The sequence below is a fragment of the Bidens hawaiensis genome, unplaced genomic scaffold (assembly GCF_021521415.1).
Source record: "Bidens hawaiensis isolate Kalapana, Puna unplaced genomic scaffold, B.hawaiensis_p1.1 tig00004748_1, whole genome shotgun sequence".
Classification (NCBI taxonomy): domain Eukaryota; kingdom Viridiplantae; phylum Streptophyta; class Magnoliopsida; order Asterales; family Asteraceae; genus Bidens; species Bidens hawaiensis.
Genome location: NW_027491294.1, coordinates 350,332 through 378,032, shown reverse-complemented (window position 1 = coordinate 378,032; position 27,701 = coordinate 350,332). Strand labels below are relative to the sequence as shown.

The 27,701-nt window shown below is 36.4% G+C and overlaps 4 pseudogenes; 1 reads left to right on the top strand and 3 right to left on the bottom strand.

Moving 5' to 3' along the window:
* The first annotated feature begins 790 nt into the window (after window positions 1-790).
* LOC143627887 (protein CANDIDATE G-PROTEIN COUPLED RECEPTOR 7-like) lies at window positions 791-3,565 on the top strand (annotated as a pseudogene).
* A 974-nt stretch (window positions 3,566-4,539) lies between these two features.
* Window positions 4,540-5,485, bottom strand: LOC143627936 (protein CANDIDATE G-PROTEIN COUPLED RECEPTOR 7 pseudogene; annotated as a pseudogene).
* Window positions 5,486-8,668: 3,183 nt separating this feature from the next.
* On the bottom strand, window positions 8,669-10,211 carry LOC143627886 (protein CANDIDATE G-PROTEIN COUPLED RECEPTOR 7 pseudogene; annotated as a pseudogene).
* Window positions 10,212-22,543: 12,332 nt separating this feature from the next.
* LOC143627885 (protein CANDIDATE G-PROTEIN COUPLED RECEPTOR 7 pseudogene) lies at window positions 22,544-23,888 on the bottom strand (annotated as a pseudogene).
* Window positions 23,889-27,701: the final 3,813 nt, after the last annotated feature.

The window sequence follows — 27,701 nt, the reverse complement described above, 5'->3', positions numbered from 1 at the left end:
CATATCATCGAAGGCCATTCTATTTCTCGTTTCACCCCCCCCCCCCCCCCAACGAAGTGCCGCTTGAGACGATCCTCTTAAGATGAGTTTTTTCTATATTATGACAAAGATGGATCATGAATATAATACATATACATAAACTTCATATTCTTCAAAATGAAATAGTTAAAAATAGCAAAAGTTATACAGTCGATTCCAAGTGTAAACCCGCAAAATTTGAGGTCGGATTTAAACATTTTATTTGACGCTCACTAGAAAACTTTTGATTTTAGAGCCTATTCATTCTACTACTAATATAACCAAGCATGGGCTAGGTCCACTAGGTTCGGCCGAATATCATGGCCGACCCATTACCATTTAATGGGCCCGAGAGTTGTTTAAGCAGAGTAGCAGACCCATCACAATCCCAATAAATGAGGAATGGGCCCAACATAACCAAGTAGGCCCAATACAACTTAACTAGTAGACTCATAATAACTAGTATCTATAGTTGTCCCTTGTTCAGTTGTTGAGACACCAAACATTAATATTTGATGATAATAATTTCATGAAAATTGTTTATGAGTTGTCTATTTGGGTGGCGGAATTGACCCTCCAAAACTTGATGTCCGAAACCTTAAATCTCAAAACATAATGACAAAATCGATAATTTCATAAGTCATACATAGACCAACCCATGCAGATCCAGACAAAGTATCCTCGTCCACTCCGTCTTAACCATTAACCATTTATCCTAACATCTCTATTTTAGTCTAAGCTTGCAATCCAACTATTTTAGAGAATTTAAAAAATGAGAATTTTGTTCGAAACTATCACCAGTTTTCTCCTCCTCTTCGTTCTTTTCACTGCTCCGCCCACCGCGGAGATCAAATCGATCAAGATCCGATCCGATAACCGACCTGCAATCCTCTTCAATAAGTTCGGATTCACACATACTGGTCGTGCCACTGTGGCCGTCTCTAACGTGTCGGTCACCTCCAAAACGAAGTCGCCACCTGATCCCTCACGCCAAGGTTTCTTCCTTGTCTCGGAAGAATCGATGATCCAAGTCCTGCATGAAGCTGAACAAAACCCGGGTTTCTGCGTCTTGGATTCATGGTTCATCTCACTTCTTTTCACTTTCCAAGATCTCTCTCCTCAACGGTCCTTCAACCATTCGTACCCTGTGATCAACCCCAATGAGTACTTACTCTTCTTCGCCAATTGCCAACCTGAATTACTCGTCACCATGGACGTCCACACAGAGCTGTTTAATGAACAAGGAGCTACAACTATATATCATTCGGGCTTAGGGAGCTACTAGGCCTGTAAATGAACCGAACGTTCAGTGAACTTGTTCATAAACTGTCCATGGGAAGTCTTTTACGTTTGTTCATTTAATAACACGAATGAATATGAACACATGTTTTGTTTGTTCATTTATGTTTGAGAACGTTTCGTTTAGGTTCATTTTAGCTTGAAACATTGGATAAATCATTTAATGTTTTATAGTTGTTTGTTTGGATGTGTTCATTTACGTACGTTTGTTCATATATGTTTGTTTATCTTTGTTCAGTTGTGTGCTTTGAGACCGGTAATATGTTCACCAACTTCATTTGTTCATTTATTAACCATCAAACTCTGTGTGCTTCAAAAACCAATATGTTATATGTCTTATTATTATTCTGGATGCAGCAGATTGCTAAAACAAAAACAAGCGTTATTTAACCACTTAATAGCAACACAGAACACATTAAGTTCTTTCAAATTATTTTTAGCATGTTTCGCATTAGTTCTCAAAAACGGCCTCATCGACCAGCAACAGGTAAGACGACAGCACAACAAACAGATAAAGTCTGCTAATAAAAGGACCAGTTTCACCTATCACTATGGACGCTACGTTTGCCAAAACCTGAAGCGAGATCACAATCATCAAAACCTTCTTTTCCTTTTCCAACAGGAACGGTTTCAGATATGGCCATCCAGAACCGATCAACACGATCACAGTGAATGAAAGCACGGAATTCATGTACTCAAATATGGAAAACAAAACATCCCATCCATGAGAAGTACCTGTAACCTTCACGTAATGTTTATCGACCGCAGCTGAGAACAAGCTAAGCGTTTTCATAATAAGCAACATGCCCATTAATAAATGAAGCTGGTGAACAGATTGCTTGTTTTTAAAGCACATAGAGATCCAAAACGCTAGAAAACATAGATAAAGTACGGAAAAAGATGAAGTATAGAGATAGGAGCTGTCCCGCCAATGGTTGCTTTTCTTGTGAGGCGACACCATATGTGTTTGTCTTCCTTGTTGAGACATGTGACGTCCAAACAATACTTAATAATAATTTCATGAGAAGAAGTCATGACAATTGTTTAGGCGTTGTCGATTTGGATGTCGGGATTGAACCTCCAAACCAAGCTTCATGTCCGAAACCTTAAATCTCCAAACATACCTACAAGGTATATATATACCAATCGATAATTCTTAAGTCACATAGACCAGTCCATGCAATTCCAACAAAGTATCGTTGTCCACTCCGTCTTAACCATTTGTTACAACGGTTCAAATTCGTCTCCCATCTCAATGTTATTGTAAACTAAGCAATCTTTGTATTCAGTCTAAGCTAACCATTTAATCCACCGGAGAATTTAGAATTTTAAGGGAAGCCGTCACCGGTCCCCAATGAGTACTCGCTCTTCTTCGCAAACTGCCAACCCGAATCACTCGTCTCCATGGACGTCCACATAGAGCTGTTCAATAATGAGGGAGCTACCAAGGACTATCTATCACTCGGGCTTAGACCGCTCCCGTCTCTATACTACATCTTCTTCATTATTTATCAGTGCGGTTTTGCTATTTGGATATATTTGTGCTTTCATAGACAAAGAACTGTCCACCCGATTCATTTATTAATCGGCGCCTTGCTTATGACCAAGGCGCTTAGCTTATTCTGTGAGTCGGAGGATAATTTTATGTGAAAGTTATAGGTTCTCCTAGCAGATGGAATATTGTTTCGGTTTACATATTCCAGTTTCTAAATACGGTGCTTTCGTTCACAGTGATCGTGTTGATCAGTGCAAAATGGCCGTACCTGAAACCGTTCTTACTTGAAAAGGAAAAGAAGGTTTTGATGATCGTGATCCCGCTTCAGGTTTTGGCTAATGTAGCATCTATAGTGATCCGTGAAACCGGCCCTAATTACAAACACGTACTGGGTGACTTGGAACCAGGTGTTTTTGTTGTCAAGCTTCATCTGTTGTTGCGCTGCTATCTTCCCCATTGTGTGGTCGGTCGGGTTGTTTTCCAGGACTGATGAGAAAGGTGAAAGGAATTTGAAAGTGTTTAGGGTGTATTGTGTCGCGGTTATTGGTTATTTGTTGTTCTCTACCGTTGGTGTTTTTGCACTGAAGATAGTTGCAGTTTATAAGGATCAATGGGTGTGTAGTGCAGCAGAGGAAATAGCCAGGATTGTGTTTTATTTGGTAGTGTTTTACTTGTTTAGTCCGGTTGAGGATTTGGTTCTTGACACTGGAGGTGAATATGATGAAGCTCCTGAGATGGTCAAGGGATGAATAATTTAGCATCTAAACACGAGAGAGCTTGTTTGGAGAATCAACACGTGTTTATTCCCTTCGTCTTTGACACTTTTGGTTTCTTAGCTCCGGATGCCGTGGACCTTTTGAATAGGGTTTAGAAAGTTGTGTATAGTAACGTATCAGCCCATAAGAATCGAAACTTTGTTTTTAGTCGGATTGGGTTTGCTATCCAAAAGGGGGTTGCGGCGCCGCTTGTTACCCGCTTACCTGCCACTTCATTGTAAATTGTTTGGATGTTTCTATGAAGTATAATTCTTAGTGAAAAATAAAAATAAAAATTTAGCTTTGAATTTGCATATTGAGGATCTTAACTTGGGTTCTATCTGGTGATGTCTGTTTACTCTTATACTAGTATGAAACACACGCATTGTAGTGGCGGTAACAACTTGCAACACGGTATTCATTTTTGTTAGTTTATCAATCCTTTTATGTACTGTATTGAATATTATATGTTAGTGAAGTGCCTTTAGTGCCTTTTTGTAGATTTGAAATAGCCTGGTGGCCGAATAGTCAATGTCATGAAATCTATTAAATAGTTATGAAATAATTACTAAACTATAACACTTGCTAGTGGTTTGACCAAACGCCAATGGCTAAAAATTACTAAAATCAGAACTGATGAATAGAGCAGCAACAGTACTGTGAGGCTGAGCCAGACATTTTCAAAATAACTCATTTGCATCCGAAGAAAAGAATGTTGTAAATGAATAAGTGTATATATGTTTTAACTTATAGAAGTCAAAATTGTAGAGTTGACAAGTCAAAGATTTACTTTTTATTGGCTTTGAACTTGTCCTTAGCAAAGTACACTGCTCTTTGCACTAAACCGTAGACGCCACCCGGTCCCACTTTAGAACCCTGTTTGCCTATCACTTTATTATAACCGTTTTGAGTTTAATGAGAAATCGATTAATTAGATTAAAAATGGTTTATATATTAATATTAATATAAACATTATTTTATAAACCAAATATTAAAGTAAATTAACCTAACAAAATCAAACACAAAGCAAAGCTGAAATTCTTCATCCCTTAACCAACTCAGCAGCTTCTTCATAATCACCTCGATCATCAAGAACAAAGTCCCCAACAGGTCTGAACATGTAAAACACCACCAAATAGAACATAATGCTGGCAGCTTCCTCCGCTGCTACGCACACCCACTGTACCTTATAAACTACAAAGATCTTCAGTGCAAAAACAGCAATCCTCGTGAACAACAAATAACCAATAACCGCAACACAGAAGACCTTAAATTCTTTTAAATTATTTCTAGCATCTTTCGCATCAAATCTCAAGAACGACCCAATCGACCACACAACGGGCAAGATGACGGGACAAAAAAAGATAAAGTCTGCTAAAGAAAACCCTTGGTTCCACATAACCGAGTCTTCAATAAAAAGTCCGGTTTCCTCGATCACAACGGACGCTATGTTAGCCAAAGCCTGAAGCAGGATCACGATAATCAAAACCTTCTTTTCCTTTTTCAACAGGAGCGGTTTCAGATACGGCCATCCGGAACCAATCAACACGATCACAGTGAATGAAAGCACGGAATTCATAAACTCAAATATGTAAAACAAAACATTACATCCATGAGAAGTGCCTGTAACCTTGATTAAATGTTTATCCACCGCAGCACAGAACAAACTAAGCGTTTTCATAATAAGCAACACGCCCATTAATAAATGAAGCTGGTGAACAGCTCGCCGGTTTCTAGAGCACACATAAATCCAAAACCATATAAAAGAAAGATAAAGTAGGGAGAAGATGAAGTATAAAAACGGGAGCTGTGTAAGCCCGGGTGATAGATAGTTATTTGTAGCTGCATCATGTTTGAACATATATGTTTGGACGTCCATGGTGAACGAGAACTTATCGAAGAGGATCATAGGTTGGTTATCGAAGTGTGTGGACAATGATATTTTGTCATGTATGAAAATTTTGGGATTTCTGACGTGAAGTTTGGGTTGGATTTGGAGGGTCAATCACGCCAACCATGTACATTAAATATAGGAAGTAGAGTTGATAAATACAGATCTTGTATTTGATAAATCTAACTTATAATACGTACTCAATCGATAACTACTACTAATGATAGTGCCTCTTGTAACTTCAAAAACAAAATGGGTAAGAAAACTTACAGTAAGTGGTAAATAAAATCACCCGTTAATGCAAAATCGAACACTTGCGTCTAGCTAGAATAAGAGTCGATGGCAGGGGTAAAAGGGTAAACTCTCACTCTTCAACCGTGATGAGTTCATACTCGATAAGTGACAGATTGTTGTTTTCCATAACAGACAACACAACTGGTTCAATATATTACCTCAATACGCCTCCATTTTTCCACTGCAAGTCTTGTCGACCCTTTGTACATGTCGATTTTTGCTTTTCTTAACATTACAGTGTTGCCCTCCTTTGCATCAACATAAAAAGTTACATATTTTAAAAATGACAATCTTATTCTGGATGCAAAGTATTACATTGCAAAACCAAATCTACATGGGGGGTTCATTGAGACCCTTCTTGACTACATATTTATCAGTTGATTTTTTTGAGTTTGAATGTAATCTGAACCGTGTTAACTATTGTTTAAGCTATTGTTGGTCACTTCATAAATTTGGGTTGTTACTGTAACATCCCAAAATTTCAATAAATAATATTTTATATATTATCTCTTATGGTGGACAAGTTTACTTAAGATGGTAAATAAAATAATAATAATAGGGGGAAAGATAAGTAGGCTAAATTAGAGGAATTAATCATGGACTAGAAAAGGAGAGATGAGCCTTAGGTCCATGGGCTTAAGGGAGTATAAATACCCCTTAAACCCTAAATCTTTCCATTTACATCCATCTTATTCTCCCTACACCTCCCAAACACACACAACCTTTCCATTTTCGGCCGCAAGAGAAGGAAACGAGATCCAAGATCAAACGAGCATAGGTCTTTGGTTTATCATCCTCACTTAAGCTAGAAAAACGATCCAAGCTCATAATCAAAGCTAGCCGTGACCTAGAAACATCATAAAGGTATGTTCTTGATCTTAAAGGTTACGTTTTTATGAACGAATAATCATGAAATTCAAACCTAGAGTAGATCGGGTCTAGTTAGTTCATAAAGTAGCAAACTTGATGATAAAAATGGATGAAAAGGCTCATGGTTAGATACGGTTCATGAATAAAACCCTATAACTAGCTTAAAGAACTTTTAGGCTTAAAGGCTCAAGCTTTATGGCAATAACGAGCTAGACTTTGAGCCGTGGGGGTTAGGAGGTGTCAAAACAGTTAGAAATGGTGGTGTAATGTAGCTAAAAGAGCAATCTTGGACCGTTAGCCGTTATTGAGCCTAAAATGGAATAAAAGATAGAAAGTTGAGCTGAAGAATGGGTTGAGCTGGGGGTTCTCGGCCAAGGTTGAGAATCCTTGGTCAAACCTCATGGTTTTCGGTCAACAGGCAGTTAACACGAGAGTTCTCGGTGACCATGTGTTCTCGGCCAGAACGGGTTCTCGGTCTATGTGTTCTCGGTCAGGGTTCTCAGCCGAAAACACGGGTTTTCGGCCGAAAACACAGGTTCTCGGTCAAATCAAGGTTCTCTGCCTTGAGTTTTCGGCCATCCAGTTCTGTTGGGCCTGATTTAACTAAGCCCACAAATGTTAAGCCCATATCCAATTTAGACAAACTAGCCCATTATATTAAACTTAACAAGCAAGCCCAACTTAGAAAATAACTTAAAATGTTAATGGAAAATGTGTTAAGACAGTTAATGAAAATCAGGGGCTCTGCCCCTAGGACCCCGCTAGGGGCTGCCGCCCCTAGAACCCCGCTGCCAGGGGCGCTGCCCCCGGACCCCCGTTCGTTGTGGGTTATATAAAGATAGAAATACGATATGAGTAGCGATAGTTAATTGATACATGTAAATATTATACAGTTAGCCGTGCACAGCTAAAGAAAGGGATTACGATTAACGGTGAACGTAACCGCATTCATGTGAGTTTCTAGCCCCATTTCTGTGTTATGTTTTCGGGGCTGTGTGCATACTCAATGTGACTGTTAATACATTTATCCTAAGTGATAAGTGTATGTCTTATGTGATTATGTGAAAAGTAAGAATGAATGGTTGTCGGTACGTGAACGATCTTCGGATATTGCACGCATTGTTAAGTTATAATGTTATGTATGGACTATGAATGATATGTATGTATGTTATGAATAAAAGTAAGAGATAGAAAGGTAGAAAAAAGACGGGACCCTAATAACATCCAAGGCGGAAAAGGGACCGAGCCCTTTAATAATCTCGAGGCAGAAAAGGGAACAGACCCTGATAACTTCCGAGGCAGAAAAGGGACTGGACCCTAATAATATCCAAGGCAGAAAAAGGGACCAGACCCTAATAATATCTGAGGCAGAATATAATAGAGTAAAGTAGAATTTGAATTATGAAAGTATGAATGAAAGTACGTATGTATGTATGTAAAGTATGTTATGTTATTAACTAGAACTCACTCAGCGTAGCTGAATTTTAGTATGCACGCAGGTGAGTAGAATGAGACAGCTCGCTTGAAGGGAACACGTTGGTATTGAATAAGAGGCTGGCATCAGAAGACGTTTATGTTTAATATTATGTTATTTTGAAAGACAAGGTGTTTATACTAAGACAATTTATGGATTAATGTAATGTTTATGAAAGTTTTTATATTCCGCGAATGTTTTTATTAACTCTGATGACTAGAACTATGTGAATGAGTAAATCCAACGTCCAAATGTGAGATACCGGTAACGGGGCCTTACAGTTACGGACTTTACCCCACCATAGAACTGAATATCACGACCCGAGGCTTTAATATGGCAACACTAATTGGCTGGTTTGCAAGCGCCTTCAAGAAGCTATCTTCGTTTTTTACTTTTAGACAAGGCTACATAGCATACAGGCCGACTCTTTAAAGTTTCAACAATTTTCTTAGCACATCCCGATCTGCTACGGTAGATGGTCAATAATACTCTAGCATGCTAAAATATGAACAAAATTTTGTTACAAACTTACAATAATAATGAATACTCTTTTTAGGAATGAGATGACTATGTTATCAATTATCATTATTATTCTAATCAGAACCATCCTCAATATACTATCATAACAATATAGCTAGACACAATTTTATGCATCTAATATAAAGATAGTAATCACGAAATCGAACACAACGCAAAGCTGTAATTCTTCATCCCTTAACCAACTCAGCAGCTTCTTCATAATCACCTCCATCATTAAGAACAAAGTCCTCAACAGGCTTGAACATGTAAAGCATCACCAAATAGAACACAATACTGGCTATTTCCTTTGCTGCACTACACACCCATTGATCATTATAAACTACAAAGATCTTCAGTGCAAAAACACCAATCCTCGTGAACAACAAATAACCAATAACCGCAACACAGAACACCTTAAATTCTTTCAAATTATCTCTAGCATCTTTCGCATCAGTTCTCACAAACGACCTGATCGACCACACAACGGGTAAGATGACCACACAACAACAGATAAAGTCTGCTAATAAAAACACTTGATTCCATATCACCCAGTCTTCAATAAAAGGACCGGTTTCACCTATCACTATGGACGCCACGTTAGCCAAAACCTGAAGCGGGATCACAATCATCAAAACCTTCTTTTCCTTTTCCAACAAGAAGGGTTTCAGATACGGCCATCCAGCACCGATCAACACGATCACAGCGAACGAAAGCACGGAATTCATAAACTCAAATACGTAAAACAAAACATCCCATTCATGAGAAGTACCTGTAACCTTCACGTAATGTTTATCGACAGCAGCAGAGAACAAGCTAAGCGTTTTCATAATAAGCAACACGCCCATTACTAAATGAAGCTGGTGAACAGATCGCTTGTTTCTAAAGCACACATAAATCCAACACCCTAGGAAACACAGATAAAGTACGAAGAAGATGAAGTATAAAGACGGAAGCTGTGTAAGCCCGGGTGATAGATAGTTATTTGTAGCGCCATCATGATTGGACAGCTAAGTATGGACGTCCATGGTGACTAGTGAGTCAGGGTTGCAGTTGGCGAAGAAGAGTGAGTACTCGCTTGGGTAGTTCACAGGGTACAATTTGCGAAATGAAGAGCTAGGCGGAGGGGAAAGATCTCGGAACGTGAAAAGACGTGAAATGAACTTGGAATCCACAACACAGAAGTTCGGGTTTTGTTGAAATTCAGTGAGGACTTGGGGGAGTGATTCTTCCGAGAGGAGGAAGAAAGCTAGACGTGTGGGATCGGGTTATAATACCATGGAGGTGACGGACACGGCTGAGATCGCGACACTGATGTTACCGGTGTGTGTGAATGAGAACCTCTCGAAGAGGATCATAGGGCGATCATCGGATTGGATTTTGATCGATTTGATCTCCGCGGTGGACGGAGCAGTGGAAAGGAAGAAGAAGAGGAGAAAACCGGTGAGAGTTGACCATAAGATCCTCATTTTTTTAAAAGTCTTTGATGGGTACGTTGAAGTGAGCTCGTCAGTGGCTCAAATTAAACTAGCGAGGGAGATAAATAGAGAAGTGGCCAGTGGGCAGAATATTATGAACCACAGGATCAAATCGAGAAGTAAGTGGACAATGATATTATGTAGACTTGGTCAAGTTGACTTATGACTTTTCGATGCTATACACTTTGGCATGTTTGAAAATTACGGGTTGTAGACTTGGTCAATCCCTACAACCATGTACATCAAATATCATAAACATCATGTTTTTGATAAATCCAGGCCCGTCTCTGAAAATGATAAAAAAAATTTAGGCCCCTTGCGAGATGAAACTTGGGCCTCCTCCTTATCATATAAACTCGTCAATTCTATATAAAAAACCACAATACAAATACAATTTTTATAAAATAGACTAAATAAAAGTAGTGTATCAAAATGATCAATTGAGGCTCTCCTAACATCTTGGGAAGCAAAGCTCTCGATTACCCGACCCGATTATCGATTACATAACCCACGTACCCGATTATATACCTGATTGTAACCCGCCATAATATTTTTTTTATAATCTATTTTATATATGTTAATATATTTATAAATTATAATATATATTATTATACTCAGACACTCAATTTAAAAGACTAAAAAGCCAACCAGAAGGACTTTCTTTTTCACACGTGTGTGTTTCGGAATTAATAGCTTGTATTGGGTTTGGGCCTCATGCTCTCAATGATATATACAGAAGTTAAGAAACCATTGGGCCCTTTGGACTTTTGGGCCTCGTGCTTTTGCACGGATTGCACAGCCCAAGAGCCGGGCCTGGATAAATCTGACTTACATATAGTCAATTGATAACAACCGAGATGATTATCATTTCTACGCGGAAACAAAATAATCAATTATCGTTTGTCGGATATAGAGGAAGCGCCCTGCCCTTGTTGAGATCCAAGAGGCTAAGCTTCTGCTTAATACGAAATTAGTACCAAACCTTGATGTTGTCTTTGCAACAAGTGTTGTTGGTTGGTTTATGTCTAGTCCAGCATTTGGAAGCGGTTAAGTGGGTCTTTATGAATTAAACTGGATACAACGTTTGGAAATGCGAAGCAAATGCTTGTTATAAGGATTCTAATATGGCGAAAAATTAGAACACCATAAAATTATGGATATGGATATTTGATGAATTGGAGCTATGTCATGGAAGTCAATACATAGTGTTTTGTTTTGTCCGGTATTGAAGCTTAGTATATGGTAGCAACAGAAGCATGAAAATAGTTGGTAACATAGTTGGTAACAGATCATGCGAATAGCTATTGTGGTTGAAAAGATTTATTCTAGAGCTTGGCTTTATTCAACATCACTATGTGGTTTTTTGTGATAATCAAAATGCTATTCACCCTGCAGAGTATTTTGTGTTTTATGAAGAACAAAACAATTCGATGTAAAGTATCATTAGATTAAAGTACATATATGTAGCTTGTAGATTGCATATTCTTTTCGCACGATACATTATTTTAAAAGCCAATATTATAAAACCAAAAAAGGGGACATTTAACAAGTCACAAGAAGCCCAAACATACAAGGTAAAGGAAATTAAACAACAAAAGTTCCTAATACAAGAAACATATTATAAAGGAAAATTGATAAAAGTAAATTTACACAATTTCTCTCAACTCAAGCCTTTTCTCCTGTATTTGACCCAAAAATATGAGATAGCTCTGATATCATTCACTAAACTGTCTAACGAGAAGTGTTTGCTATTAAAAATCTTGTGGTTCCTTGATATCCAAATCATCCAACAAGTTACTATCGAAATTGTTTGAATTGCCACACATTCCTCATTATTCTTATATTTGTTGGGATTCTTCAATATTTTCCTCACGGAATCGAAATAAGATGACACGAGTAACTTAACCCATGCATGAATAATTGACCAAACCACAAATGATATGACACAACATATACATATCCAAAATTTGAATATAATTATACACCATATACAAAAGTAAACTTTAACACCATTAAATCGGACACAAGAACAAAGCTGAAATTCTTCATCCGCGAATCATCTCATAACCAGCTTCTACAGAGTCATCCAAATTGCCAAGAACAAAGTAGTCCTCAATGGATACTTATAGAGAAAATTCCAATTTGCCTCCCTGAGATATATCGGCGGGAGATGGATGGACCACTGAAAACGAATTTGCGAAGGTTGCGCAACTGTGATATTTTGGCAGGTCAGTCTGACTCCTGCCATCAGTTGACCATCAGTTGACTAGTTGACTGTTGGTATTTTAGTAATAATACCAACATATTAAGGGTATTTTAGTAATCTTCTAATAAATAATAATAATAATAATAATAATAATAATAATCATCATCATCGTAACATCATCTTCATCCTCAAATCCTCATCTTCATAACATCATCTCATTTTCATCATCATCATCAACCTCAAATCCTCAAACCCACCACCAATTAATCCCTCTTAATCTCATCATCTTAATTATCAGTTTCATAACAAGTAATCGAATCTCTCAAATCCTCAAACACATAAATCATTCTGACCAAAACCCCTAACCTCCGGCACCACGTCGCCGCCATGGATTCCGGCCATCTCGTTTTTCCGGCCTTCTCATTTTTCCGGTCATCTCGTTTTGGTTGTTTTCGGGTTAAAAGTTTACTAAAAAACGGTTTGTTTGGTTGTTTTCGGGTGAAAAGTTTACTAAAAACGGTTTGTTTGGTTGTTTTCGGGTGAAAAGTTTACTAAAAACGGTTTGTTTGGTTGTTTTCGGGTGAAAAGTTTACTAAAAAATGGTTAGTTTGGTTGTTTTCGGGTGAAAAGTTTACTAAAAAACGGTTCGTTTGGTTGTTTTCGGGTGAAAAGTTTACTAAAAACGGTTCGTTTAGCTTGTTTTCGGGTTAAAAGTTTACTTAAAAACGGTTCGTTTTGTTTGTTTTCGGGTGAAAAGTTTACTAAAAAACCGTTCGTTTGGTTGTTTTCGGATGAAAAATTTACTAAAAAACGATTCGTTTGGTTGTTTTCGGGTTAAAAGTTTACTAAAAAACGGTTCGTTTTGGTTGTTTTCGGGTTAAAAGTTTACTAAAAAACGGTTCGTTTTGGTTGTTTTCGGGTTAAAAGTTTACTAAAAACGGTTCGTTTTGGTTGTTTTCGGGTTAAAAGTTTACTAAAAAACGGTTCGTTTGGATGTTTTCGGGTGAAAAGTTTACTAAAAAACAGTTCGTTTGGTTGTTTTCGGGTTAAAAGTTTACTAAAAAACAGTTCGTTTTGGTTGTTTTCGTGTTAAAAGTTTACTAAAAATGGTTCGTTTTGGTTGTTTTTGGGTTAAAAGTTTACTAAAAAACGGTTCGTTTGGTTGTTTTTGGGTTAAAAGTTTATTGAAAAACGGTTCGTTTGGTTGTTTTCGGGTTAAAAGTTTACTAAAAAACGGTTCGTTTTGGTTGTTTTCGGGTTCGGTTCGGGTGAAAAGTTTAAAAATATGATGATTTGATGATAAAGATATGATGATTGTGATGATAAAGATATGGAATAATGGAGATAGGGAGATGATGATAAACTATTTAATAAAAAGAATGGAATATATATTTCATATTGTATTTGCTTAACAAACATTAATTCAGTTCAAATTGTAGGTTTTGTTTGTTGTTGAACCGGAGGTCGGGGGTTCGAACCCCAGCCACTACATGATTTTGAAATATTAGTTTTAGAATTAATTATAGGCTCAGTGGTAAAATGGTCATTTCAACTTTTTTTGTCGGTCAAATAACGGTCAACTAACGGGAAGGCACAGACTGACCCGCCAAAATATCACAGTGGCGCAACCTTTGCAAATTCGTTTTCAGTGGTCCATCCATCTCCCGCCGATATATCTCAGGGAGGAAAATTGGAATTTTCTCATCCTTATAAACTTCACCAATAATCTTTAGTGCAAAAACACCAAACCTTGTGAACAACAAATAACCAACAACCGCCACGCACAAATTTCTAGCACCTTTCCCATAAGTCGTCGAAAACGAACTGATCGACCACACAACGGGGAAGATGACCGCACAAGAGATAAAGTCCGCCATTGCCGTCCTTGAGAATGCGTGGGCTTTCATAGATCCCGTGCGAGTAAAAAAAAGGGCCCGGTGTAAACTTATACATATAATAAGTACTGAACAATATGTTTGATAACATATTAACATTAAACAAAACAATACTAGTGTAGCTAAATTTTTTTCAAATAATTAAACATATCAAGTGCATTCATAAGTATATAAACCTAATCAAATAATTTCAACTTTCAAGTCATGATGCTATAACAATACCTTGTAATTGGCCCTTCACCGAAACAAAATTAGCTTTAATATTAATATAACAATACCTCGTAATTGGCCCTCCTTTTTGACGTCAACATATAAAGTTACATATTTTATTATGACAATCTTATTCTGGATGCAAAGTATTTCATTGCAAAACCAAAAACAATACATCATTTAACCACTTAATACTTAATAGAAACAACCAATATAAAGTAATAAACAATCTACATGGGGGTTCACTGAGACCCTTCTTGACTACATACTTATCAGTTGTTTTTTTTAGTTTGAATGTAATCTGATACGTGTTAACTATTGTTTAAGCTATTGTTGGTCACTTCGTAAATTTGGGTTGTCACAGACTTTACTCCACCATAAAACTGAATATCATGACCCGAGGCTATAATATAGCAACACTAATTGGCTGGTTTGCAAGCGCCTTCAAGAGGCTATCTTCGTTTTTTACTTTTAGACAAGGCTACTATAGAGGTAGGGTGCCAAAAAGACCCAAATACCCTTAAGTACCACCCGCGGGTCATAGAGGAACCTCTAATAGGTCACCCGCGGGGCACACGGATCACCCGCATATCACGGTAGAGGAAGAACGTCCTCATATCACGCGCGGAAGCATCTTTGCATTCTCAGAAGTCGTCCGCAGGACAGGACATCAGTCCGCCCAAACAACCAGGAGGAAATACCAGTGAGACAACTGTCACCAATCAACTACCATCTAGAAGAATTTCCACGATTGTTACTTGAGGAATACGTGACCTACCAGCCAATGAACAAAGGACACCTGACCAAGTTGTTATAACCGTGCACATGGCCAGGGTGCGATCCGTCTTATCATTGGGCGACACGTGTCCAGGTTGTTATACCCATGCACATGGGACGTATAGCTCAACCTATTATAAAAGAACACGCGTCCAGACGGTTATTGAAGATCTTCTAGAAGAGGACAGCTGGCCAAATTACCTTCCTACATCCTTCGGCTATAAATACCTTGTCAAACGGTATGAGGTATTCACTCACTCACTTGCATTCTGACTACACTTAGTTTACTTACTTCAGTACTTTTTTCTCTACGAACGTTACTGATTCTCACGCCGGAGGGTGGTTACAGGAATACCCCCCCCCCTCTTGTCCTTCCTGTAACGAGACTCACGGTGTCTGTTTTGTAGGTTTCAGTCACTGGACTTTGGGAAGTTATACTCATATCCTGGTCGTAATTATCATATTTTACCCAGTGGACTCATTGGATCCAGGACCCATACCCGGGGATTGGATCCGTGTTTCTTCATTGGCGCCATCCGTGGGACTCGAACCCACGACCACGTTCAAATGACTCTACAACAAAAACTACATGCAACTATGCAATTTTTTTTTATTAACGATGATGATGGTAATCCAAGATAAACTATATATGCAAGTATCATGTAACCTTTGTACGTTGCGAACCCTATTATGTATACTTTAAATTTCAACACATCCTAAAAGATATACAATAATAACCGCATGCATTTATTTATTGATAATAACCTGTAATTATTTTATAAAAATATTGTACACAAAACATTAAAAGAAATTTCTGAATGTGCTACTAAAATATACAGGAGAGATAACTTGTGTGCCCTACAGATCGAGCGCGCGAAAGCGTATGCACACGCACGCCCAAATCAAATACGAAATTAATTTTGTTGGATAATCATGGGAAACAACCTAAGCATTTAATCAAACTAATTATATATTATATGGCCAGAGAAGAGTGAATTTTATTCTCGGCCCTAGATTTTCTAAGATTAAATCTCAGCACTAGAAAATCACACAAACAACAGTTTCATGGCAGTTCCACTTTTTTATACGCTCCTCGACAATTACTTCCCTTCTTTCTCTGCTCACGTCGTCTCCCTATTTATTCATCTCCTTTCATAGAGTACGTAACTAACAAAGGAGGTAAATGCCATGAGAAGGTATTAAGGTAAGTTTTATTCGCATTTGTGTTGTAAAGATTTGTGATATCATAACTCCTCTTAGAACAAAACCTAATATTTATTTATTCAACATCTCAGTATTGCATAACCAAATTGTATGTATTCCGGTGCATATTCTTCAATTGTCCAATCAAATCTTAATCACCAAACTCGAAAGCTCTCTAACTTTCCTTCCCCATTGTTATAGCAGGCAGGTAAATCACTTTCTCTATTGTACGTTTACATATGGTTTGTTTTTGTTATCTAATTAAATAAATTCTCCAATTTGTGCTGGGCGATCAAAGAAGATGAGGAGAAACTAACAAAATTATTATGTTACTACTATTTGCTTATGTTCAGTTGTGTACATGACAATTAAGACCCACCCTGCAAGTGCTAATTGATCTGTATTTATGTGTTAGAAATGTGCTAATTTGATTTGTTTTATTTTATCCGGACTTTAACTTTTGTTGATTCTGATTCTACTTTATTAATCTTTCCTTATAAGTTTATGTTTCCGTCCTCATTCATGCACTACATGGTATTATATATGAGTTATAAACTTTTGTTAATAAATTTTGCAGTTCGAAAAAAAAAACATTTGGCATAGAGAAATCATAAGCATTTGGCATTTGATATTGTTCTCTATGTATCTGTAATCAAGATTATTAAATATTTGGTACGTGTTTAATCACTGCAGGATGAATGTTCCAAGGAAACTGATCCCACTGGCCCGTTTCACTTCCATCCCTTTTCCAAATCTTGTCCCGTTCCCTTGCAAGCAAAAGACAAATTTGTCCTTCGCTTTTTAAGGAGATAGAGAGCCAGGTAAGAATTGATTGCATCATTCATTCATATTCATTTCAAGATTCGTTTTATTTGTGATAGTTTGTATGGAGTTGCTGATGCCTGATAGTCCCTCTTATAGTTGACTTTTTAATTTGACTTTTTAATGGGCCTCATACACACAGAGGTCTCTAAGTTTTCATGATTTAGGTTCATTGTTTGATATTCATTTTGTACCATTATTGCATATATTCATGTTGCATAATTGATTTTGGTGTGCTTGCTTATATTTTAGAAGAGAGAACTCTTTCAAGATTTGGATCCGTTATTGTGAAACTCCTTACTCTGTTACAGGTATGCCTCATGTTACACACACTTTACTCCACTTTATGTCATTATGTAACATTTTCAAACTAGAAGTTGTTAGAATAAGAGCTGAAATTGTTGATGCACAGGGGATGTTATAAATGCTGAAAGTTTTATGTGTCAGCCGATTGAACAATCCACATTTAAATTTGACTGCAAGTTTTATGTGTCAGCCGATTGAACAATTTATGGAAGAGTTAAAAAAGAAGATAGGATTATGTCTGTTTGTCTTAAATGTTGATTGTTCCATGAAGGTATAAATAAGATCTTGATAATGTTATTTAATACGAGGCAAGATAACAATCCACTTTTTTATTTCTCTTTTTGAGTGGATAAAATATTCAAGTGGTGAACTTGACCATTGTTTGTTATCTCACACAGTTAATGGAGTCTCTAAAGCTCATTATGAATTGCTAAAAACACGAGTATTTTCGGTAATCAATTTCAATATGATTTTTATATTACATCTTAGATATTCATTTTCAAGTTTCTTTTTTACTTATATGGTTAACTGGTATGGTTCATTCTGGAATTCTATAGCCTCATAGCTTACAAAGGTATTAATATTTCTGCTATTAGATGGTTCATTTTTAATATTCCTTGAATTGAAAATTTTTTTAGTTTTGGTTTTGGAAAAAAAATGTTTAGTAAATAAGAAAATTTCCACTCATGGTTTATTTGCAGGAATTTTATGAGTTATGACCTGAGAAATTTTACTACAAAATAAACGGAGCAATGCAGGTAATTTTGGACACTATTAGTTGTAATATGTATTCCTTTAAGAGTTTAATATTTATATGAAAAATTGTTTTGTTTGTGTTGTTATTATAGGCATCAGGTACGTGAAGCAAGAAAATTTTTTATGTATGAATCCTATAAATGCTTACTGCTTGTCAAGGCCGATGGATCCACAACGTTCATTTTATTTTGTGTTTTGTGTGTTTGACTTTAAAAGTCAAAGCAGTACAAGGGTCATTTTATTTTGTGTTAACTTTAAAAGTCAAAGTATTAGAATGGCCATTTTATTTTGTTTGTGTTGCACATGTGAATATAAGTAAAAATTAAGCATATTATTTGTGCACGTGTGAATATAAGAAGTAAATTTAAGCACTTGTGTCTTGTGATATATATTTTCCATCATGATGCATGATCATGGCTAACCCATCCGCGTTGATGTTTCCGTCTACCGGAGGGGTATTGGTTTCAATGGATTTAATAGTATTTACTTTTTTTTAATTCAATGTATGTTACCTTTTTTAATTTGGTATATCAAGATTTTATAAATATCTATGAAAATGTTTTCATATCTATATTATATATTACGGTTTAAACATGATATGAGTGATGCGTTATATGTTTTACGAAATACCATTAATACCTAAAACAAGGCTTACATGCAACACGAACGTTACTTATAACCTTTATTACGTTTTCATACACATGTTTAAGCCTATTGCCTTCATTTAAATTAATTTTAAACTGTAAAAAAAGGTAAATACTATAATGCGTTATACTCCCAAACACAAGTTGACAAAATGTCAACAAGTTGGTGCATCAAGCATTGTGCATCCCGTTGAAGTAATACAATTTTATTTTATCTGCTATTCCCGTGAACCCGTAACTCTCAAAATGTGTTGGAAAGTAACCAAACCGTCACATTTGTTAGTGTTACTAAATTAATTAATGTAATCACATTTCTAAGTTGATATTCCCGTCCACCGGACGGGTCAACTACTAGTTTAAAAGGTTGAGATTAATTAAAGCGGTACTGTCAATTTAATTACTAAGGGCTGAGAGTTGTAAAAGAGGAAAGTCGTCCATTAATTGTATCGAGTTTTTTTCTATTAAATACTGATTACGTAAATTCATGGAATGGTATTCTTCATTCTTTTAACTTCTTTAAAGAGGAAAACTAAACACCACACTCAATCTTTAATTATTTAATAATTATGCACCAATTGTAGTATACAAAAACAAAGGAAGGAGTGTGAACCAAGACTACCCTCCAACGCCCATATTGTTAGTTAATCCAAGTTTAATCACACGTGACATAACATATGGATTATGGAATAAACTATATATCGATAAGGTATATGGACTTGACTGATGAATAAACAATGAAGAAAAGAGAATGGCAGAAATTTTCTATTATTCAATCTATATGAATGTTAAATACATAGGGTGTTTGTATTCGGGATCGTATGAAAAGTTTATTGTCGTTTCAAAATGTGTGTGTATGGGTGGGTAGGGTTGGGGGTGGGGGGGGACCTATTTTAAGACTAAAAATAAATGAATTATGCATGTATGTATGAGGAGACAAAATTGTAAGTATTGTTTAAATAACCACAAAAGATCGTGAATGGTTGTCAAAAAGAAAAATGTTCCGTTTCATAATTAATGTGTGTTGTGCTGTGCTGTGTTGTGTTGTGTGGTGTGGTGTGGTGTGTAGGGTGATCAATGCAAAGCGAAAGTTTAGTACCATCTCTAGTAGTAATCATTTTAAGAGTTTAGTTTCTAAGAAAAGGGGATGGGTGGAGGAAAGAGTGAATGAGTTGGATGAGAGAGAGTGTTGATATTGGTAGAGGTATGGGTTTCGAAGAATCAACAGTGAAAGTAGGTCTTCTGAAAACTTGAATTGAAGACTTCAAGGCTTTTGGATGACAAAATGAGATATGGAAGAAGCTTTTGTTAGGTTCGTTGAAGTTTGCAATTTTGGTTGCGGGCTTCAAGATGTTTGAAATTAGGGAGTCCGGACTACCAAAACATAGTCTGGGACTTTGAATTGGTTATAGCATTCCGCACTATAACTATTGTTAGCTCATCGAGATAGATCAATCCCTGCATTTTTAGATACTTGGTAGTCCATGTTTTTCGTAGAAGATTGTATCCAACACAGAAGTTCGGGTTTTGTTGAAATTCAATGAGGACTTGGGGGAGTGATTCTTCCGAGAGGAGGAAGAAAGCTAGACGTGCGGGATCGGGTTGTGATACCGTGGAGGTGACGGACACGGCTGAGATGGCGACACTGATGTTACCGGTGTGTGTGAATGAGAACCTCTCGAAGAGGATCATAGGGCGATCATCGGATTGGATTTTGATCGATTTGATCTCCGCGGTGGACGGAGCAGTGGAAAGGAAGAAGAGTTGGAGAAAACCGGTGAGAGTTGACCATAAAACGCTCATTTTTTTAAAAAGTCTTTGGTACTTACGTTGGAGTGAGCTCGGCAGTGGTTCAAATTAAACTAGCTAGGAAGATAAATAGAGAAGTGGCTAGTGGGCAGAATATTATGAACCGCAGGATCAAATCGAGAAGTAAGTGGACAATGATATTATGTAGACTTGGTCAAGTTGACTTATGACTTTTCGATGCTATACACTTTGTCGACATGTTTGAAAATTACGTGCTGCGGACGTGAATTTTGGTTTGGATTTGGAGGGCATTAAATATAGGAAGAAAAGTTCATAAAAACTTGCATATGCTCAATGGATAACTACCGAGATAATTATCATTTCTACCTGGGGAAAAATCAAAATCAATTATCGTTTAGCGGATTTAGAGGCAGTGCTCTGTCCTTGTCGATATCCAAGAGGCTAAGCCTTTGCTTAATACGAAATTAGTACATAACCTTTGATGTCGTCTTTGCAGCAAGTGTTGTTAGTCGGTTCATGTCTAGTCCAGCTAAGAAGCATTTACAAGCGGTACTCTATATATTAAATTGGGTACGATATTTGGAAATGCGAAACGGATGCTTGTTATAAGGATTCTAAAATGACGAAAAATAAGGACACTATCAAATCCACCTATGGATATGGATATTAGATTTTTTTGTAAGAGGAGCTATGCTATGAAAGTCACTACAAAGTGTGTTGTTTTGTCCGATATTGAAGTTATTGAAGCTTAGTACATAGTAGCAACAGAAGCATACACATAACTATTGTGACTGAAAAGATTTCTTTTAGAGCCTGACTTTATTCAACATCACTATGTGATTCTTTGTAATAATCAAAGTGTTATTTTCACTCATCAAAGAATTTTATGTTTTAGAAAGAACAAAACAAATCGATGCAAAGTATCATTGGGTTAAAGATTTTTGTGAAGATACGTTGTTTGAACTTGATAAAGGCTATGCGATAATCGTTCTTATATATAGACTACAACTTTAAAAAGTGAAAAGTTGAAGATATATTGTTTAATCGTCACGATGGCCTATATCTTCCTCATAGGCTTAAAAGGGGAGAGAGTTGTTGGAATTCTTTTACCCCATGAGGAAAAAACCACTAAAATAATTGAAAACTGTTTTAAAAACTAATTCTAATTTATTCAATTTTTACTTGTTATTAAGTAATAATTACTGAAAATAATATATGGGTGTGTATAGTTCGTGAAAGTAACTCCCGTAGTTCACGTATGCGTACTTCGTTTAAACTATATATATGCAATTTTGCACGATACTTTTTTGTAAAGGCCTATATTATAACACCAAAATAGGGATAATTAGCAAGTTGCAAGAAGCCTGGACATACAAGAAAACAGAAATTAAACAACAAAAGTTCCTAACACAAGAAACATACAATAAAGAAAAATTGATAAAAGTAAACTTACACAATTTCACCTACTCTAAGCTCAATCTATTTCTCTTGTGTTTGACCCAAAAAATTGAGATAGCTTTGACATCATTCACCAAATTTTTCCATCGAGAAAGGTTTACTATTAAAAATCTGATGGTTTATTAATATCCAAATAATCCAACAAGTTACTATCGAAATTGCTTAAATTGTCACACATTCCACCTTATTATTCTTACGTTTGTTGGTATTCTCCAATATTATTTTCCTCACTATACCGAAATAAGATGAGACGGTAACTTAACCCATGCATGAATAATTGATCAAACCCATTTTTTAGCTACCGACAATGAACCGTTAGATGCACAAACGATTCTATAGTTCGTTTCACGCAACATATACATATGCAAAATTAGAATATTATTATACACCATATGACCATATACAAAAGTAAAGTTTAACACCATCAAATCGAACACAAGAACAAAGCTGAAATTCTTCATCCGTGAATCATCTCATAACCAGCTTCTTCAGAGTCATCCAAATTGCCAAGAACAAAGTAGTCCTCAACTGGAAAGAACATGTAAAACATCACCAAATAGAACACAATCCTAGCAATTTCCTCCGCTGTAGTACACACCGATGGATCCTAATTATAAACTTCACCAATATATAATCTTAAGCGCAAAAACGCCAAACCTTGTGAACAACTATACCCAACAACCGCCACACACAAATTTCTAGCACCTTTCCCATCAGTCATCGTAAACGAACTGATCGACCACACAATGGGAAGATAACCGCACAACAACAGATAAAGTCCACCAATAATAACACTTGATTCCACATCACCCAGTTTACAAAAGATGGGCCGGTTGCATCGATCACTATGGATGCTACGTTAGTCAAAACCTGAAGTGGGATCACGATCATCAAAAGGTTCTTTTCCTTTTCCAACATGAACGGATTCAGATACGGCCATCCGAAACCGACCAACAGGATCACAGTGAACGAAAGCATAGAGTTTATAAACTGGAATATGTAAAACAAAACATTCCATCCATGAGAATTGCATGTGACTTTCACATAATGTTTATCCTCCGCGGCACATAACAAGCTAAATGACTTCATGAAAAGAAATGTGCCCATTAAACCATTAATAAATGAAGCTGGTGAACAGATCCCTGGTTTCTAATGCACTCAAGGATCCAAAACCCTAGAAAACACAAATAAAGTATGGAGAAGATGAAGTATAGAGACGGGAGCTGTTTTAGCTCGGTTGATAGATGGTTATTTTTGGCAACATCATGATTGATCATCTCCGTGTGGACGTCCATGGTGATGATTGATTCGGGGTTGCAATTGGCGAAGAAGAGTGAGTAGTTTCCGGGCTCGGTCACAAAATGTGATCCGTGTAAGGCAGAATCACGCAAAGTGAAGAAGAGTACGATATGCTTGGAATCCAAGATGCAGAAACTAGAGTTTTGTTTAAGTTCAAGCATGAACCCGATCAACGATCCTTCCGAGAGAAGGAAGAACCCTTGGCGTGAGGGGCCAGGTTGCGATAACGAGGAGGTGACCGGCACTTTGGAGATGGAGATGGTGATAATACCAGTATGTGTGAATGGGAACTTCTCTAAAAGGATTGTAGATCGTTTATCGGATTGAATTATGATCGATTTGATCTTCGCCGTGGACGGGGCAGTGAAAAGGATGAAAAGGAGGAAGAGAAAAGTGGTGACATTTGACCATAAAACCCTCATTTTAAGTTCTCCGGTGGCGGGTGTCGGAGTGAGGCAATGGTTCAAACTTCAGGGAGATACTACTGATCACTTAAAATAGAGATGTTAGCAGAACTTAAGGAGTAAATGTTTTTTTTTTTCCTACTTTTTGGACGGTTGAGAATTAAATGGTTAATTAATGTACGATGATATTTTGGGTCTACACGGCTTCGACTTTTCAGCATATGGATCTTTTAAAATTTAAGAGTTTTAGACTTTCAGACATGAAGCTAGTTCGAGTTGGTTTGGAGGGTTAATCCCGTTAACTGTACGTATACATTAAATATAGGAAGAAGAGTTGATTAAAGGTCGATGTTAAGTTACTGTTAAATTGTAATAACTTAGCTAAGATGTAGCGTTCCTGAGTACTTACTATGTTTCACCAAAATCATTATGATGGTTCACTCAGTATCCTGTGGTGCGTTTAACACGTGAAAATAACAACTTTGTTTCACAAACAAAAACAATATTGTTATCAATAGAACTTCATGTACGTCTTATCTCCTTAAGATTGCATATTAACTTGAATTACTTCAATCTAACAGTGAAACTATATATGGTTCAAAAATCTATCAAGAGATTAGAAATACGGAACTTATACTGTGTGTGTTACATTCTCCATCGGCAACCGGTTGATTGTTTCAAGTTTCATCGTCAAGTCAATTAAAATGTGGAAGACTATGAGTGTAAAACACAATTTAACTTGAAAGTATACGTAAGGATATGTGACATATACATGTTTAATGGTCGATTTTTTTTCTACTTTTGATCGGCCGGTTTCAAAATTTTAAAACCGTAATGTACTGTTTGGTTTACATTTTATACAGGAATCCGATCATATAATTAAACCGAACTGTAGAATTTAATAATACATTTTAAAATTTAAGATATTTCATATCATAAAGCGGGGTTTGCTTTATTCACTCGTCAGAAAGCGGTGTTTGAGTGCTTTCGGGCTCCTTGGGCTCAGAATTTCTTAAGTGTTCTCTCTATTGAAGGATTGGGCCAACATATGTCGGCTTTGAAGTATCGGACCCTTTTGAAGTATCGGTTAATGATCCATTTGTTTCCGGTAGATGAGCCATGCTCGGTTTGCCGCAAGGTTTGTTTGGGTTCTTTTGGTGAGCATGCAGTTTACTGCAAAGAGTTTCCTGGGTTAAGTACAGACATGATTTGGCGAAGGATGTTCTATATGATGTTCTTAAACGAGCCGGAATATTGTCTAAAAAGGAAGCCCCCGTAAACTTTCTTACGGATCCTCTTGAAGGAAGATCTACATTACGACCGACCGATATTCTTGTTTTTGGGTGGGTAGGGGGAAAACACACTTGTGTGGCCCTCACAGGAGTGTCCCCTCTTATTGGGCTTAGGGACAGTGGGTTTGTAGCAGGTCAGACATCATTGAAGGCGATATCGGGAAATGTTGTTAAACACAAGAGAAACTGTTTGGAAAATCAACATGTGTTTATCCCATTTGTCTTTGACACTTTTGGTTTCTTAACTCCGGATGTCGTGGACCTTTTAAACAGAGTTTAGAAAGTCGTGCATAATAACTTATCAGACCATAAGAACCGAAACTTTGGTATCCAAAAGGGGGGTTGCTGCGCAGCTTGTTGCCACTTCATTGTAATTCGTTCGAATGTTTTTATTAAATTTCAATTATTCCGGTAAAAAAAATATCACAAATATATTTATTTGTTTATAAGCTTAGTTATAATGACTTTTTATGTATTCGTTGTTCATATTATCACTTTTTTTAAACTTTAATTTATTCTTTTTAATCATTTACTCGTTTAGTGAATGGATGATGTATTCACTATTCACAACTAAAACAAAACCAATGTGTTTATTTATCATCATCTTATAATATTGCGTTGATCATTTTTAAACTGGTCTGACCCGTTTTTTTTGTCATATATATTTATTGATAATAACAAAGTTTAGAAAAGAGGTATGAAAGTCCATTCAGCTTTGGGCCACTAGTTAGATTGGCTGGACTAGTTCTCTTTGATACGACATTTTTTTTACCCAACTCATTTTTTCCCCTTGAACATTCATGGACCCGTCTCTCACTAACATTCAATTAGGGTTGTTCACGAGTCGTGTCGAACCGAACGAAGGCTTGCTCGTTGCTTGCCTTGTTTACAACCGAACCGAACTGAACGGTTGAAATTCAAATCGAGAGAAAACCAAAATGAGTCAAAATCGAATCGAGCATTTTTCGATCGAACATCGAGCGATTTCGAGCATAATTTATTTTCTTTTTCACTTTAAAATTTTCAATAAGAAACAAGTTTGAATGTTGAAAAATATATATTTTATTAATAAATTAGTAGTTTTTAGACAAACATGCAAAGATTGTAAATTTTTATTAAAAATAAGTTTGAAGTGCGATATAATGATCATGTAAACAAACTTCTAGTATTCTAAAAACTTGAAGCGAACAAACTTCTAGTAAGCTTATATTTATGTGTTTTGTTTGTATATATATATATGTATATAGATAAAGGATGGAACGAAAATTGTTTATCGTACAATAGGTACGCGAGTGTCTGGAGCGTCCATCTTCAATAACCATCCTAACCTAAAATCACAATTACGCGAGCCGGCCTACTTCAACCTCTTCTCCCGTCGATTCCGTCCACCTTCACCATCGCCGTTCAACGATTCCGTCCACCATCCACCTTCGCGACCACCATCTTCTTCCGACACAACCATGATTAAATTGCCCAATTGAAATTGAAATTGTTGAACTAATTGATCAATTAAACTTTGAAATTGGTCCAATTAATCATCAATTTGAAGTTTAAATTAATCAATTTTGAGTTTTGCAGAAACCCAGTTGCAGACGTTCCATATTTAGTTCATGTGATCGAATCAATGATCAAATTAACGGTTGATTGACGATTGTTTGATGATTATGAGATTATATGAAGTGATTTCAGTATTCAATTTCATGTTTACAGGTGTATAATTTTATTTTATTTTTGTTAGTTTTAGAAGTTCTAAACACCCAGAACTTCTTAGAACTTCTAAACTTTATCAGAACTTCTAAATACATTTTTGAACACCCAAAACTTCTTAGAACTTCTAAACTTTATCAGAACTTCTAAATACATTTTTGAACATCCAAAACTTTTTAGAACTTCTAAACTTTATCAGAACTTCTAAACTTTTTTTAACAACCTTAACTTCTTAGAACTTATTAGAACGTTTAAAGATGTTCATTGTTTTTTGAACACCCAGAACTTCATTGAACGCATTAGAATGTTTAAGGATGCTCTTTTTTGGTCAGAACGTTTAAAGGTCTTCAGTTTTGTTTCAGAACGTTTAAACATAATATTTTGAACCCTAATCAGAGCTTGATTGAGTGCATTATTTCTGCAATTCCATAATCGATTGATGATTCTAAAGCCTCGTACACATCAATTCGATTGATTAAATCATCAATTTTGGTGTTTATTTTGGTCAGAACGTTTAAAATTTGAGCATAACGTTTAAACATGAACCCTAATCATAGCTCAATTAAGTGTGTTAATATGTATTTTCATAATCGATTGATGATTCTAAAGTCACTTACACATCGTTTCGATTGATTAAATCATCAATTTTTGATCAATTTGAAGATTTTTAATGTTCAGGGACGTTCTATTTCAATTTTGGTTTTTGACTTTAGAGATTTCATAATTTAAGCTGTGATTAGAGTTTAGAAATTGGATTAGATTGATCGACAAGCTCCGAATTTGGATCACAGTTGATTTGTAATCGACGAATTTTGGTCGCGAACTACCGTTGGGTTATTTACGAAATTGCCACCGCGCGTTTTTA